General features: G+C 40.2%; 1 long non-coding RNA gene across 1 annotated transcript; it reads right to left on the reverse strand.

Annotated features, from left to right (window-relative positions):
* Positions 1-419: 419 nt before the first annotated feature.
* LOC143847863 (uncharacterized) lies at positions 420-14,361 on the reverse strand. Its single transcript, XR_013235251.1, has 3 exons — positions 14,272-14,361; positions 13,749-13,792; positions 420-488 (listed from the first exon to the last, which is right to left on the reverse strand). It is a non-coding gene; the product is annotated as an uncharacterized LOC143847863 (long non-coding RNA).
* Positions 14,362-14,495: the final 134 nt, after the last annotated feature.

The following is a 14,495-nucleotide window of genomic DNA, read 5'->3' on the forward strand; positions in this document are numbered from 1 at the left end:
AGATAACACACAACAAAGTGAAAAAATACATAACTACAGAACATACCTCTAATTCCCTCCCCTACAACAAAATTGATTTGCAGAATCAACCAAAACTCTTATATAAGGTTTAGTTCTCTCAGTATCCCCAGCCATGCTCTTTGACAAAATGAGCATGCATAGAAAATTCCCAAACCTCATACTAGTCTCTGAGTTAACGATCCTGAGTCACCCACATCGGACAAAAAGGGAATTAACCCAAGAACAAGCCATCATCGGGAGTTTAGCGGGTACTACCATGCAAAAATAAGCAAATGTTAGCTGTGGTCTTCACAATTCTAGCGCCGTGAGATTGTGGACATTTCACAGCCACATCTTCTTTGGAACGGAGACCCAAAAGGAGCAAAGAGACCAAGAGTCTGCATCACCTTCATTCGCCTTCCACTAAAATCTTGCATGTTTTTTTGAAAGCTATTTGCCTGAATAGCAGTTGGAGATATCACCGTATGCTGAGTTCAGTAAAAAGAAGCGTTGTACCCATTATAGAATTAAACGGGAAGCATATTTGCAGAGAAATAGTCTTTCTGTTTTGTCATTTTTCTTAACTCTGTTACATATTTAAACATTTCGAGGCTGTTCACCAAGGGAATAGGCAAGCCATGGTTTATGTTATCCTCTGTTCACGTAATCCTTTGTCCTTGGATAAAATATTAACAGAATAAAATCGGAGACCAGCGGACTAGATAATTACAAGATAAACTTATCCAAGTAGGATAGAGAACCCACGAATGGCTTATCCAAGGAACTCTATCCCCGCTGTGGACAGCCCCTTTGGAGGGTTCACCCGCACCGTTATGGGAGCACAGATCTCTTTGCATTTTCGCTGAATATGGGAGACCTGTTTTGAATTTTTTCTTGTACAACCATTTGCCTGGACACCTCAAGGAGGAAGATGATCAAACCATCTCAAAAAATCGCTGCCCACCCCTCTCCTAGCCAACAAATCCACCTTCTCATTTGCGGACCTACAAACATGGTTCAATTCAATATTTGATTCCGCGATTATTTCCTCCATTTCATCAAAAAGAGCCAAGAATCTCCAAGGAGGAACTACCCCACCCTTCAACCACCGGATCACATTTGGAGAATCCCCTTCAACAATTAAGTTCTTCAAACTATCCCTACTAATCTTTTGTAGTCCTTGAAAAGCCGCTTTGATTTCCGCCTCCGTAGCAACACACTCTCCAATCGGACCGCAAAAGGCCCAAAGCACCTTGCCACTATCATCCCGACATAAGCCTCCCACCCCAGCTGGACCCGGCTTCCCAAAACAAGCACCATCAAAGTTCAATTTTAGCACCCCATTAGAAGGTGGTACCCAGCTATGGACAATGATAGTAGCCGTCTCACTACTAAAACACACTTCTCGCCAACCTTCCCAGAGATCATAAGCCGATACAAACCAAAACGATGGATGACATCTCGTCCATGCTATAGCCACAACAATAATGCGCATAAACAGATAATGAGGAGATTTGGATACCCCCTCAAACACCCTAGCATTTCTCTCCTTTCATACTACCCACCAAGTAGCAAGCAAACAAACTTCCCATAAGATTTTACCCTTTCTTTTCCAAAGCACAAAGCTCCAAAGATCCAGCAACATCTGAATAGATCTTGGGAATACCCAAGTAATCCCAAATCTCAAGAAAATACGACCCCATATAGTCCGGGTAAACAAACAGTGCATGAAAAGATGATCCACAGATTCCCCATCCTCAAGACAAAGGGGGCAATGATCAACAAGCCACATTCCACGATTTCTCAGAAAATTAATGGTTTGTATCCTTTCGCGACACACAGCCCAACCAAAGATGCTAACCCAAGGTGAACAATGAAATTTCCATACCTTTGCTGAAAAAGATGGAGCAAAACAGGGCATCAAGCTTTTATAGAATGATTTGACAGAGAAAATCTCAGAAGAATCCGCAGTCCATAATCTCCTATCCTTCCCTACTCTTTTAATGTACCAGCTATCAAGGAGCCTCTTAAAATCAGACACAGACTCTAGCTCCCAAGCAAAAAAATTTCTTCTATAAGCCGGACACCACACCAAATCATCGCCTCTCTGCACACCACACATCTTTCCAAAATTTTATTTTGTCCCCTCCATAAACTCTAAATCTAATATTCAGGTTAAATGAGAAAGATATTTTTAAAATATCTCTCCACACCATCAGACCCTTTTTCTTAAAGTTTTCAAGTGATTCCTAACCTCCACACTGACACCCATACTTACTACAAATAACCCTGGCCCACAAATGAGACTGCTCCTCACCAAACCTCCATAACCACTTCTCTAGCAAAGCGTGGTTGAACTCCCTCAACCTCCTGATACCCAATCCACCTTCCTTAATGGGCACGCAAACATCCTTCCAACTCACCAGAAAAATGGCTTTTTCTCCTCTATTCCGCCCCACAAAAATATGCGTTGAATCATTTCTATTCGTAAGGCAACGCTAACTAGGCACTTGAATAAAGACATAAAATATACAGGGATATTTGCCAAAACTGCCTTGACTAAAACCAACCTTCCTCATCTGAACACTAAATTTCTCTTCCGAGTGTCCAGCCTCCTCCCTATCCTCCCAATTATCGGCTCCCATAATACCTTGTTTGGTCTTCCAACCCCCAAGGGCAGACCCAAATACGAAGAAGTTAAATGATCCATCTCACATCCCAGGATCCCAGCCAACTCCAAGGCCTCCTCCATAGGGATATTCAAAGCAAACATCCTAGATTTATGAAAGTTGGATCTTTGCCCCGATATGATTTCATAACATCCCAATATAGATTTCAAATTTAACACTTGGAGTCTCTCTGGTTCACAAAACAAAAGGGTATCATCCGCAAGCTGGAGGTGTGACACCTCCACGCAATCACTTCCAATTCTGAAGCCTTTAAACAGTCCCACCTCACAACCTTTGGCTAGCAACCTACTCAGGATTTCCGCTACAATAACGAACAAGAAAGGGGATAGAGGGGCCCCCCGCCGAAGGCCACGGGACAACTTAAAGAAGCCAAAGGGGATCCATTTATCAAAATTGAAAACCACATAGAGGCCACGCGCGACTTAAGCCACTGACGCCATCTATTCCCGAAACCCATCTTACCAAACAGAAAGTCTAAGCAGTCCCATTCCACTCTATCGTAGGCTTTTTCCATATCCAATTTACATAAAATTCCTCTCTTCTTAAGCCTCCGGTAATAATCAATGGCCTCATTGGCAATGAGGGAACAATCCAATATCTGTCTCTTTGCTACAGAAGCACTTTGATAGTCAGATATAATTACCGGTAGGACTTTCTTCAGGTGCTCGGCTAGAACCTTAGCCAAAACTTTATATAAACATCCTACAAGACTAATAGGACGGAAATCAGTAATTTTTTATGCCCCCACTACTTTAGGGATGACTGTATGAGAGCAATGAAGGTAGCCCCAGTACGCATGTCGAACTCCATACCATTGTAAAACTCCTTGAAAAAATCCAGAATATCCTCTTTTACATATTCCCAACATGATTGGAAAAAGGCAAGGCAAAAACCATCCGGCCCCGAAGCTTTATCTTTACTTAATGAAAATACCCCTCTCTCAATCTCCTCCTCCTCAAAAGGTTTTTCCAACTCCATACACATAGATAAATCCAGACTCCTAAACTCCAAATGTTCAGGTGTAGGTCTAGATCCCCCTTCCGAAGAATATAGAGATTTGTAAAACCATAAGACAACTTTAGTGATCTCATCTTTACCTGATACTTCTACTCCGCTATCCACCAAAGACTCAATCCTGTTTTTCCTCTTTCTTACAGTCGCCATGGCATGAAAATATGCCGAATTTTTGTCCCCCTCCTTTAACCACCTAACTCTCGATTTTTGCCTCCGGGAAAATTCCTCATGTAACAACAGCCCTTTGTGTTCTTTAATTCTACCAAGCTCCTTCCTCAAATTACCACTCCCTTGCCCTGCTTCCTCCAAACCCGAAATTTCCCCAATCCTTCTTTCCAACCAAACTTTACGAGTTTGATCCTTAAGCCTTTGCTCCTTCACCCATGCCCTTAATTTCTCCTTCACAAATCAAAGTTTTTTACCAATTCTAACATCTGATGGACCCTCATATTGATAAGATGCCCACCTGTGGACCCCGATCCGAAGAACGACGGTGAGGGAACTAGTCCCCACACCATCTTCTTGATCATCCACGTGTGAAGGAGAGCTCTACCAAGGAACTCTCGAAACGGATGCCACCCTCATAGCATAGCACGAGTGGCGATGTAAAAAGAAAGAGATATGTCTCGATCCGGAACCGAGGTCCGAAACCGAGACATACCTAAAATAAACTCAGAGTCGCCATCCATGGATATGCCATGGAACCCTAAAATCAAATCATCTGTGCAATGGATAACCAGAAATATATATGGGTTCGTGCCTGGTTACGAATGGGGAAGGTCTGAGAGCACCCCCGATTCGTCCGAGTGCAAGCACTTGGTCTCTTATGCCATTTATTATTAACTCCAAAGAAGTTTGGGTAAAAATCATGTGAAATAGGAACAATCCTCATGAATCGTCTATCTAAGCATGCATTTCCTGAGAATACAAATAATAAACACTCATAAAATAAAATGAAAGATGTGTCACCTAAGCATAGCTAGGTTATGAGAGACATGCCTAATGGGTGTCTAAGTTCTGATGTGCAAACACATGCAAGCTATAGCTAAAGGTATAGGATCAGTACGAGAAAGTAAGAAAAAACATCAAAACATATAATAACTACACAACAAATCCTAAGACTCTAAATGATTAGCCCGAGTCCTCAGATGGTCTGGTATTCATCCAAAGAAGCATACGTATCCCCGCCTCCACGAGAATCAAGGCAACGTAGTTCTTCGCGCCTATTCTAAACTATGATGCCTAAGACACCTAGCCCTCTATCCTAAACTCGATCTAAAAGACAGGACCAATTATTAAAGTTTATTGTACGATTATTTAAATTCCAGTGAATTGTGAATTTTAGGACACCCTATATGCCCTAACTAAATGCAGATTAGCCCTAAGCTAATGCAGGTGATTCCTACAACCTATGTGTAACTAGGCTGTATTTCCTAAGGAAACCAAATGTGGACTAGCGTATCCTACTCTAGTCATCACTCGGCGATGTGGATCGCCGACTGACCGGACGGAGGCGCTCCTATAACTCTAGGACAGACCCCTAACTCTAAAACAAGAACACAACAAACAATCAATCAAACAACCTATCAAAAGAAAAACACTGACTCTAAAACTCTCTATCTAGGAGAAACTCCTAACTCTAGAGAAAGATCTTTTGAAAAACAAGGTTTTAAAGGTTTTTGAAGAAAGTTTAAAATATTATTTACAAAAAGTTTGGCTGGACTTGGGATGTAAATCCCAAGCTGCACTACGTACCTCGGAAGAGGATCAAGCCAACGTAGTTCGAAACGAACTCTCCTAATTGCTACCTCTAAAACATTCAACACTTTAGATTTTTGATATTTTTTAATGTTTTTGATGTTTTTAAAGTTTTTCCAATGTTTTTGAGTTTCAAATTTCTAATGTTTTTGGGTTTTAAAGCTTTTCAAATATTTTTGGATTTCAAATTTCTGATGTTTTTAGATTTTTAATTTCTGATTTCACCCTTTTGGTCAAAGACCTAAGGGAACACACAAAGCAAAACCCTAGGGCTAAACCCTAGGGCAAACAGGGGAAACCCCTAAACCAGGCAAGCTAACTATCAAAGATGACAAAAGGATCTAAGACCCAGAAGGTAAAGCTCCAATGAGACTGGGCAAGTCTCCAACAAACAAGAGTAACGACAACACTAAGGAGAAGCTCCTAAAAACAACTATAGAAAAAAAAGGAAAATGAGTCAAAGACTCTCTAATACTGCTATCTAAAGGACGAGTGAGTCAAAGACTCTCTGAAAGAAAAGGAATATGAGTCAAAGACTCTAACAATACCTACTAAAAGGATAAATGAGTCAAGGACTCTCTAAAAGAAAAGGAAACACGAGTCAAAGACTCCAATAACACCAACTAAAGGATGAATGAGTCAAAGACTCTCTAAAAGAAATGGAAACACGAGTCAAAGACTTCACTAACACCAACTAAAGAATAGATGAGTCAAAGACTCTCTAAAAGAGAAAGAAACATGAGTCAAAGACTCCACTAATACCAACTAAAAGATAGATGAGTCAAAGACTCTCTAAAAGAAAAGGAAACACGAGTCAAAGACTTCACTAACACTAACTAAAGGATAAATGAGTCAGAGACTCCGTAAAAGAAAAGGAACATGAGTCAAAGACTCCACTAACACCAACTAAAGGGTAAATGAGTCAAAGACTCCCTAAAAGAAAATGAACAAGAATTTGCACATTTGGCAGAGGTAAAACACCCAGCCGGGCTGGACAGCTACTTAGCCCTAGGGTGCAACAAATGTGCGCCCAGTACCCCATAAGGGTAGGAGTATGAAGCCAAGCCGAGTAGGGTGTTCTCCTAAACCAAACGACGCACAAAGAGGAGAACTAGCGAGAGAATGAGACCGGGCGGGTCTCCCAAACACACACAACGATGGGCTTCAAGTAACCTTATCATTGCCCTTGCAAGGGGTAAGCAAGGCTAAGACAACTAATTGACCAAATTGGTCTCTAATTAACAGAGGAACAAATTGAGGTGCAACCTCAGAGAGGATTCTACAAATGAGGCCAAGCAAGCCTTCTAAAGGCTAATTACTTACAAAGCCAAGACAGATGACTCCCTAATAACATCAGTAAAGATCAAATGAGTCAAAGACTCCCCGGATAACATCACCACACAAACGAATGATTCAAAGGCTCTCTAAATGAGGCAAGGCATGCCTCCTATGGGTACACCATTTATCAAAATCAAAGCAACCTCCTTGAGGTTAAGCTAAAAATGAGGCTTGCCTCCAAATGAGGATTTCCTAATGAGACAGAATATGTCTCCTAGTACAGGTTCTAGTATCTAAAGAAGTCTAGAAGACTGCGTTAGTCCACCAAGAGAGCAGAAAAGAGCTACTAGGCAATCTCAAATTTCCATTCAATTCTTATAAAAATAAATCAAGTGCTAAGCAAAGAAGAATTTTCAATAAAAAAATACACAATCTATAGCAATCATAAAATGATAAACAACATTAATTAGTCCAGACCAGCCGCTGGATAGCCTAATAAAGTAAAAGAAAACAATATCAAACACTTCTATGCCCAACCACAAACACCACCCCAATATGGGGATGAAATCAGATGATGCTAAAGTAATCATCTGATATCATATACACATGATAATATTTCTATATCCCGCCTTGAAATCAGACAGTACTCATGTCGATAATATCGAATAGAGTAGTCATCTGATCTCCTTCTTCCTATTAAACAATTTATTTAAATAAAAAGGAATGAGTATAATAAGCTTTGAAGATAGTCTCACCTAAACAGTCCATTCATCTTCAGAACCTAGCTCAAAACTTAACATAAAAGAAGAATCTTAAATTTTCAACAAATTATACAAATGCATGCAATGATATTTCTGATTTTTATAAATTTTTGGTGCATAACAGGGGGCATCAACTTGTGCAGATTCAAGTGCAAAAAAAAAAAAACGGTGAGCCACAAAACACAAAGACGGGCTCCAAGTAACCTTATCATTGCCCAGAGAAGGGTTCTTTTAAAAAAAATGGTTAAAAGAAATCCAAAAGGTTGGGTAGGCCTACTAAACAAAAGAGGGGAGCGCTACTTGGATTGAGCGAGTCCCCTAAAGATGGGCTTGGGCTATCGCCTTCATCGCCCTAATTAAGGAGTGCAACAAACATCTGTACAATTAGATTTCACTACTCATCAAAATAAAGCTCAAAATCATGATTCAAAAGGTAAATCTTTAATTTCTAAATTATCTTATCCAACAAGACATCATCAATGTATCACACAATCCAAGTACAACCTGAATTTCCTACTCTATTGACGTTATAACCACAATGTGAAGTAAATAATCATGTGCACCTGTCATATGTATACAACAAGAATTAACAAAAAACCAACATTTCAACTTAGTTTTTTTGTAACCAATGAGCAATTGGGAGGAGAACTCAACGAACTATAATCTATAATTAAACAAAGGGGTATTTCAACAATGATATTACAATAAGTGCTACCCCTTAAGAACAGTTTAGTCTCAATACCCTTTCAATTATGAGAAAGAAATTCTTATATCCTCCAGTGCTTTTAAATGAATGGCCAAAAACAGTAACATAAAATGCCAACCTTCTCAAGAAAGCAAGAATATCATGGAACATGGAACAATATTCCAGGAAACTCGATCATGACCATAAAGACTAAAAATTGATTTTTCTTTTGAATTCTTACATTCTAACCGCCAGTTACCCTTATTCAACCACATGAAATTTGATTCAGCCCATAGGACTATTTAACACATGATTTTAGCAAATGTATAACCAATATGAACAGAGAAATATATATATATATATATATATATATATATATATATATATATATATATATATATATACATCTTCCCTTTTTCTTTCTTCTTTTTTTTTTTAGAATTTTTGGAACCTCACCTTGAAACACAGAATTAACACAACCTTAGCATATCCAAGATCCATGGCATTATAAGGAAGAGCATGAGATCCATTCATCATCACAGCCACAAGGATCTTTTGATCAAAATATTTCCTCTTCATGGACATGATCAGCCAAATAGAAATGATGCATACAAATCACACACAAATTGTACAAATCTAAGGCAGATAGAACAAACAAGAGAAATATAAAAAATAAAAATAAAAATGAAATAAACCTTATCTCTTGATCTTATCTCTTCGGCGATTTGTACCTTTTCCTCAGGGATCATGAAATTGCTTTAGATGAAATTTCAATCAACATGCAGATCCACTTGCAAATGATGCCTCCTTGCTCAAAATCAAGTGGAATGCCCAAATCTTATCCAAATGACCGGCAAAAGCTTAAAATGGCCGGAATCCGGCAAAGTGTGACCGGAGAAGACGAATGGCCGATGAACACTTTCCTCATCTCTACTTTTCTCTCTCTCTCTCTTTCTCTCTCTCTCTCTCTCTACTAATATCTCTTCCTCCCTCTGTTTTTCTCAGATCTGGGATAACAATGGTTGGTTGGCTCTTGCCCGGAGCTCCGATGAGGAATGATAGGATGGATGAAGGATCGACCGGATTCTGGTCAGATCTCACCGGAGAAGACGATCGGGAAAAGGGAAAATGGGTTTTTCTCTCTCAGATCTCTCGAAATTTTTCTGACGAAGATGAAGAGAATCTTCTCTTCTCGGAGCTAGATCGGAGAAGGAAGATGAACTTCCCGGAATCCATGGGGTTTGCCAGAATTTTTACAGATCTGAGTTTCGGCCGGAGCTTGAACCGGGGAAACGATCGGAGAAGAGAGGTTGTGGTGGCTGAGAAGGGAAGGAGATGAAGGTAGAGGTTTGGCCGGAGCTCCGATGGGATGGCTGGAGAATGGTGGTGGGGGTGCGATTTCTCTTTCTTCTCCTATCTCTCTCTGGTTTTCTGATTTTCGAAACGAAAATGATTATCCTCCCCTTTTTGATTTTTTTCGTTCTTTTTTTATAAACTTTAACAACTGCTGATAACGGCACCCCACTAATTGATGGGCGCACAAAATCTGATTGGCGCGCCCGTCAATTTGTCCTATTATAAATTGGGTTGGCTTGCTGCAGGATAAATCACCCCCCTTCATTGCTTGTACTACGCCTCATTCTCGGCTCGTCCTACTTGCCATTTCTCGGCAGATTTTGCCGAAACTTTACGGGGGCCTCGGTGACATCCCAACCTAACTTGTGAAGCAATTTGGGATCCTAGCTTGGTGATTGGATGAGGTTTCGCACCAACACAGCGAACTTGGGTCCGGTCAAAATGGGGTGTCTACACCACCATCTTCCCAACCTTTCCTCAATTTTTGGAGCCAGTAACCATGCAATCTCAAATTTGAATGGGGGAGGATCCCAAGATTCCATCCTCGGATCCAAGATTATAGGGCAATGATCCGATACAGAATGAACAAGGGACCTTTGGATAACCTCCGGAACCAGATTCAACCACCAAGGGCAAATTAGGAAACAAGCAATCCTACTCTGGGATTCACCCCGACTCCAGGTGAAACGGGACCCAGACAACGGGAGATCAATTAAATCATTCTTCGCAATGAACTCATCAACTAGCCTCATGTTCTTAACCGATCTCCTACACCCAAATCTCTCACCAACAAACCTAATCTCATTAAAATCATCCCCAATATACCATGGATGATTCCATCTAACCCAAATACCATTTAGCTCCTCCCACAACAACTTCTCCTCCGCCCCTATAAAGGGGCTTAAACTAGGGTTGCAACTCGGGTCGGGCGGGTCGGGTTTTCAAGAACCCTACCCTACCCGAGGAACTATCCCAGGTCGGTTCGGGTCGGGTTTTTTTTTGGAAAACCCATGATTCTTAAACCCGGCCCTACCCGATATAGTTTCTCGGGTCGGGTCGGGTCGGGTTTTTTTACATTATCGCCTATACCATGCTTGTAAATGTCATTTTCTCCATGAATGGGAATGAGAAGGCCACCAACCGTGAATTTATACAAATGGGAGCGGAAAGCACCTCAAACACTCAATCATCAACTTCAAAAATTGCTTTAGTAAAAGAAATGCTAAAATGTGAATTGAGACATGTGCGATGGTGCTTATGTACTCAAACATTAAAATTTAAAAAACATGTCGAAGAAAAATAAAAAGACCAATTTCAGAGAAAAGAAAAGAAAAGAAAGAGTTTTTGATCCTCTTCTCTAACCCTCGTAGCTTTTTTTATCCTCTTAATCAATGTTTACACTTCATGTATGTGGAAGGGATGTGACTTGTGAGGAGATGGTGCTTCATGAAGGGAAGTTGGGTTCTGGAATAATGCACTACCTTAGAAGGACGAATTTTAAGCCGACAAACATAATTTGGGGGAAAAGGTAGACAACGAGGAGAGCAACAGGTAGCAAGTTCTTTGGGAAAAAGGTGAAGTATGAGAGCGACAACTAGCACTGTTGAGAGCTGACAGCTAGTATGATTTTTTTGACAGATATGTACGGGTAGGAAATGCAAGGAAATGGCGAAAGTAACCCAATCAAGTTGAAGAGGTGGGAAGAACAACCAAAACATTAACATGACGTGGATGGAATTTGAGGACAAGATTGGAAATAAATGTTTATTAACTTTAAAAAACGAAAAAGCGGGCAAGGAATGCGGGTCGGGTTTTTTCGCTTTGAACCCGGCCCTGCCCGTATGATCCCGAGAATCATACGGGCTTTCAAAACTTAAACCCGGCCCTACCCGAGGCCCGACCATTTTGAACCCGACCCATGCCTTTTTCGGGCCGGGTAGATGCGGGCCGGGTAAAACCCGACCCAAGTTGCAACCCTAGCTTAAACCCCAAAAAAAATTACACATGATGCGTCCTCCTTCCTCAAAAGAATAGTGGATAAGGAGTAGTTTCCTTTCCACTCATCCACAAGAGACCACACAGATTCGTCCCAAGCCACTATAATACCCCAGAGGCCCCTTTTGATTCTACAAAGGAGAATCCCCAATCTCCCCTAACTGCAAGATTCCTCAAAACATATCTATCCACCATTTCCAACTTTGTTTCCTCAATGCATAAAAGAGCCGGCTTCCATTTTCTAACCACTTCTTTTACCTAAGCCCTTTTCGCCAAAGAGCCCAACCCATTTATATTCCATGAAAGAATCTTCATAAGGAACCAATTTTTACATATTTCCTACCATGTCTACCACTCTTCTTTTGGTTGCAATGATTGTATATCTACATATCGATATATGCGCATGGATTCGCCTTTATTGCTGAAAATTAATCTTGGTCATCTCATTCTTTTTTCTTAATTAAATCATTATCATTAAAAGAATGTGTCTTATTTGACTTTGATTTTGTCTTTGTGTAGACGATTTGGCCACATCATTAGTAGCCTTTCCTATCGGGTGAATGTAAGACGAACCTACAAAAGTTTGCCAAGTGATTTGGAGGTCGGCAAACAGTGAGGCATATCCGCTAGCTAGAGTCAGAGTCAATACACTAGCCTAGGAGTTATTCAACTCCCTTCCGCCATGATTAATACACTAGCCCTGGAGTTATTCAACTACCTTCCGCCATGATTATTTTGTATCTTTCTTATTAGTTCCTTTTGTTTGGCTTGTGCTAGATTACCTCGGTCTTTTTTCTTAATAAAATCATAGTCATTAAAAAAATGTCTAACAATCAGACTTTGATTTTGTCGTTGTGTAGATAATTTGGCCGCATCATTAGTAGGCCTTCCCATTGGGTGAATGTTAAGAAAAACATAAAATAAATAAATTACACTGGTCGTTTCGAGGTCGGCAAATAGTGAGGCATATCGGCTACCTAGAGCCAGAGTTGACAGGCTAGCTTTAGAGCTATTCGACTATCTTCCCCATTCTTTTTTTTCTTTATTATCTGTTTCCTTTTGCTTGGCTTGTACTCATCACTTCGTTCGTTTTTCTTAATAAAATCACTCTCATTGAATAAAGGGTCTAACTGTCATTGTCTTTGTATAAAATAGTGAAATTATTTCGTGCCCAGCCTTATTTTTTCACTAGGCTCTGTTTATTTCGACGTAAAAATGGATGTAAATTTTGTTTTATGTTGCAAATTCTTTTTTTTTGAAATAGCGATTTGCATTAATAAGAAAAAATGACAAGGGAGCCCAGTGAAATTCAACTTCTAACAAATTCTCTGGGGTGTATCCATAGAAATAATAGAATGTCATCTTCGGGAGTGATTATGCAGAGGACCGACGCTTGCCATGTGGTATGGACTACTGAGAGTAGAGAACCGAAGCCAACCATTAGAGTTTGATTTGATCACATCATTAGTGGCCCTTCTATTGGGTGAATGTTCGACGATCTTAAAAAAAACTTTCTTTTGTATCTTTCTTACTCGTTTCTTTTTGTTTGGCTTTTACTTGATCACCTCCATCTTTCCTCCTAATCAAATCATTGTGATTTAAAAATTGTGTCCAACTGTCATTGTCTTGCACTAGATAAATAGAAGGATTTGGAATGTCCAATGTCTGGATCACGTAAGACTAATTTGACCCACAATCTCTCTCTCTCTCTCTCTCTCTCTCTCTCTCTCTCTCTCTCATATAAGAGTGGATTGATATTACGGTGGTCATATCCTTCTCTTGAGGCAGTTCTTGTCTTGAGTTTCCTCTTGCCTTCTTTTCCTTTTCTCCTCAGTGAAGGGAGCTAGAGAACTAGCTGAGAATTATAAAGAAGAAAAAGCAGGTACCGTTTGGGGGAATATTTCCTATCTTTGCCAGTTTGCCTGTTCCTTTCTAATTATTCCTTTTTTGTTTTGTTTTCACATCAGAAGCTGAATTAGGCTACATCTGATCATTCGAATCAATATGAACATTGAACAACATTCAACGAATCTCAACTCATGTCACTAAATCACGAAAAATACATCTATGGCGTGCCAGATCCTAGTTTGTAAAATCCTGGGATCCTAAACTGTCAACCTAGTTCAACAGTTTACCGTTATAAAACCTACCAACATGGTTATTTATAGAGAATCAAAAGTCAAAACACCAAAGATCCGCCATAGACCTTACCTCGAATAGAGCTATCCGGTTTCCAAGTTAGACGGCTGGTTCACCTATCAATCGCAATTACCACATCATTAGATAGGTTTTAAGGTTGTAATTATAAAGGAAAGAGTGTGAAGAATGCACCCAAAACTGGTGTTTCAATAGAAAATAAAACCCCTGCGAAAACTGGCCCATGCTGGCGATCTGGGTTTTCTCCGGGTTATATTTTCATCGATTTTCCTGAACTTTGAGGGGTCAAAACTTCCTCACCACGAGGGGATTCCACTGAACCTGATTTGGCCACCGGAATCTCGTCGGACGGAAATCGATGGAAAATCCAGTGTCTAGGCCATAAATTTCCATATCTTCTTCATCAAGCACCAAAACTGATCAAAGAGTTCGATGAGAATCATGTGACAAGGAGATTCTCAAGGGACTAAAGTTTGACGACGAAATCATGCCTGGCCTCGAGAATGAGGAATTATCACCCTCTCACGAAATGAAAACTACCAACAACGAATACAGGGCAAACTTATGGAAGAATAACCTTACAATGATGTTTCTTATCTTTGATCACGGTTTCCGGCCTCCAAACTCGTCTCCTCTTCTTCTCCCACATGATTCTGGCGTCCAGCACCTTGGCTTAGGATTTCTGATGGAAAAAAAAAAAGGGGATGAAATTGGAGTGAGATTAGTATTTATACTTAGGGCTTAGGTTTACCCTAATCTCTGCTGACCAGATTACCCTTATAAAATTATTTAATTTCCAAT

This window comes from Tasmannia lanceolata, unplaced genomic scaffold, assembly GCF_043159265.1.
Source record: "Tasmannia lanceolata isolate RefF3 unplaced genomic scaffold, GAP_Taslan_0.1 ptg000016l, whole genome shotgun sequence".
Lineage (NCBI taxonomy): Eukaryota > Viridiplantae > Streptophyta > Magnoliopsida > Canellales > Winteraceae > Tasmannia > Tasmannia lanceolata.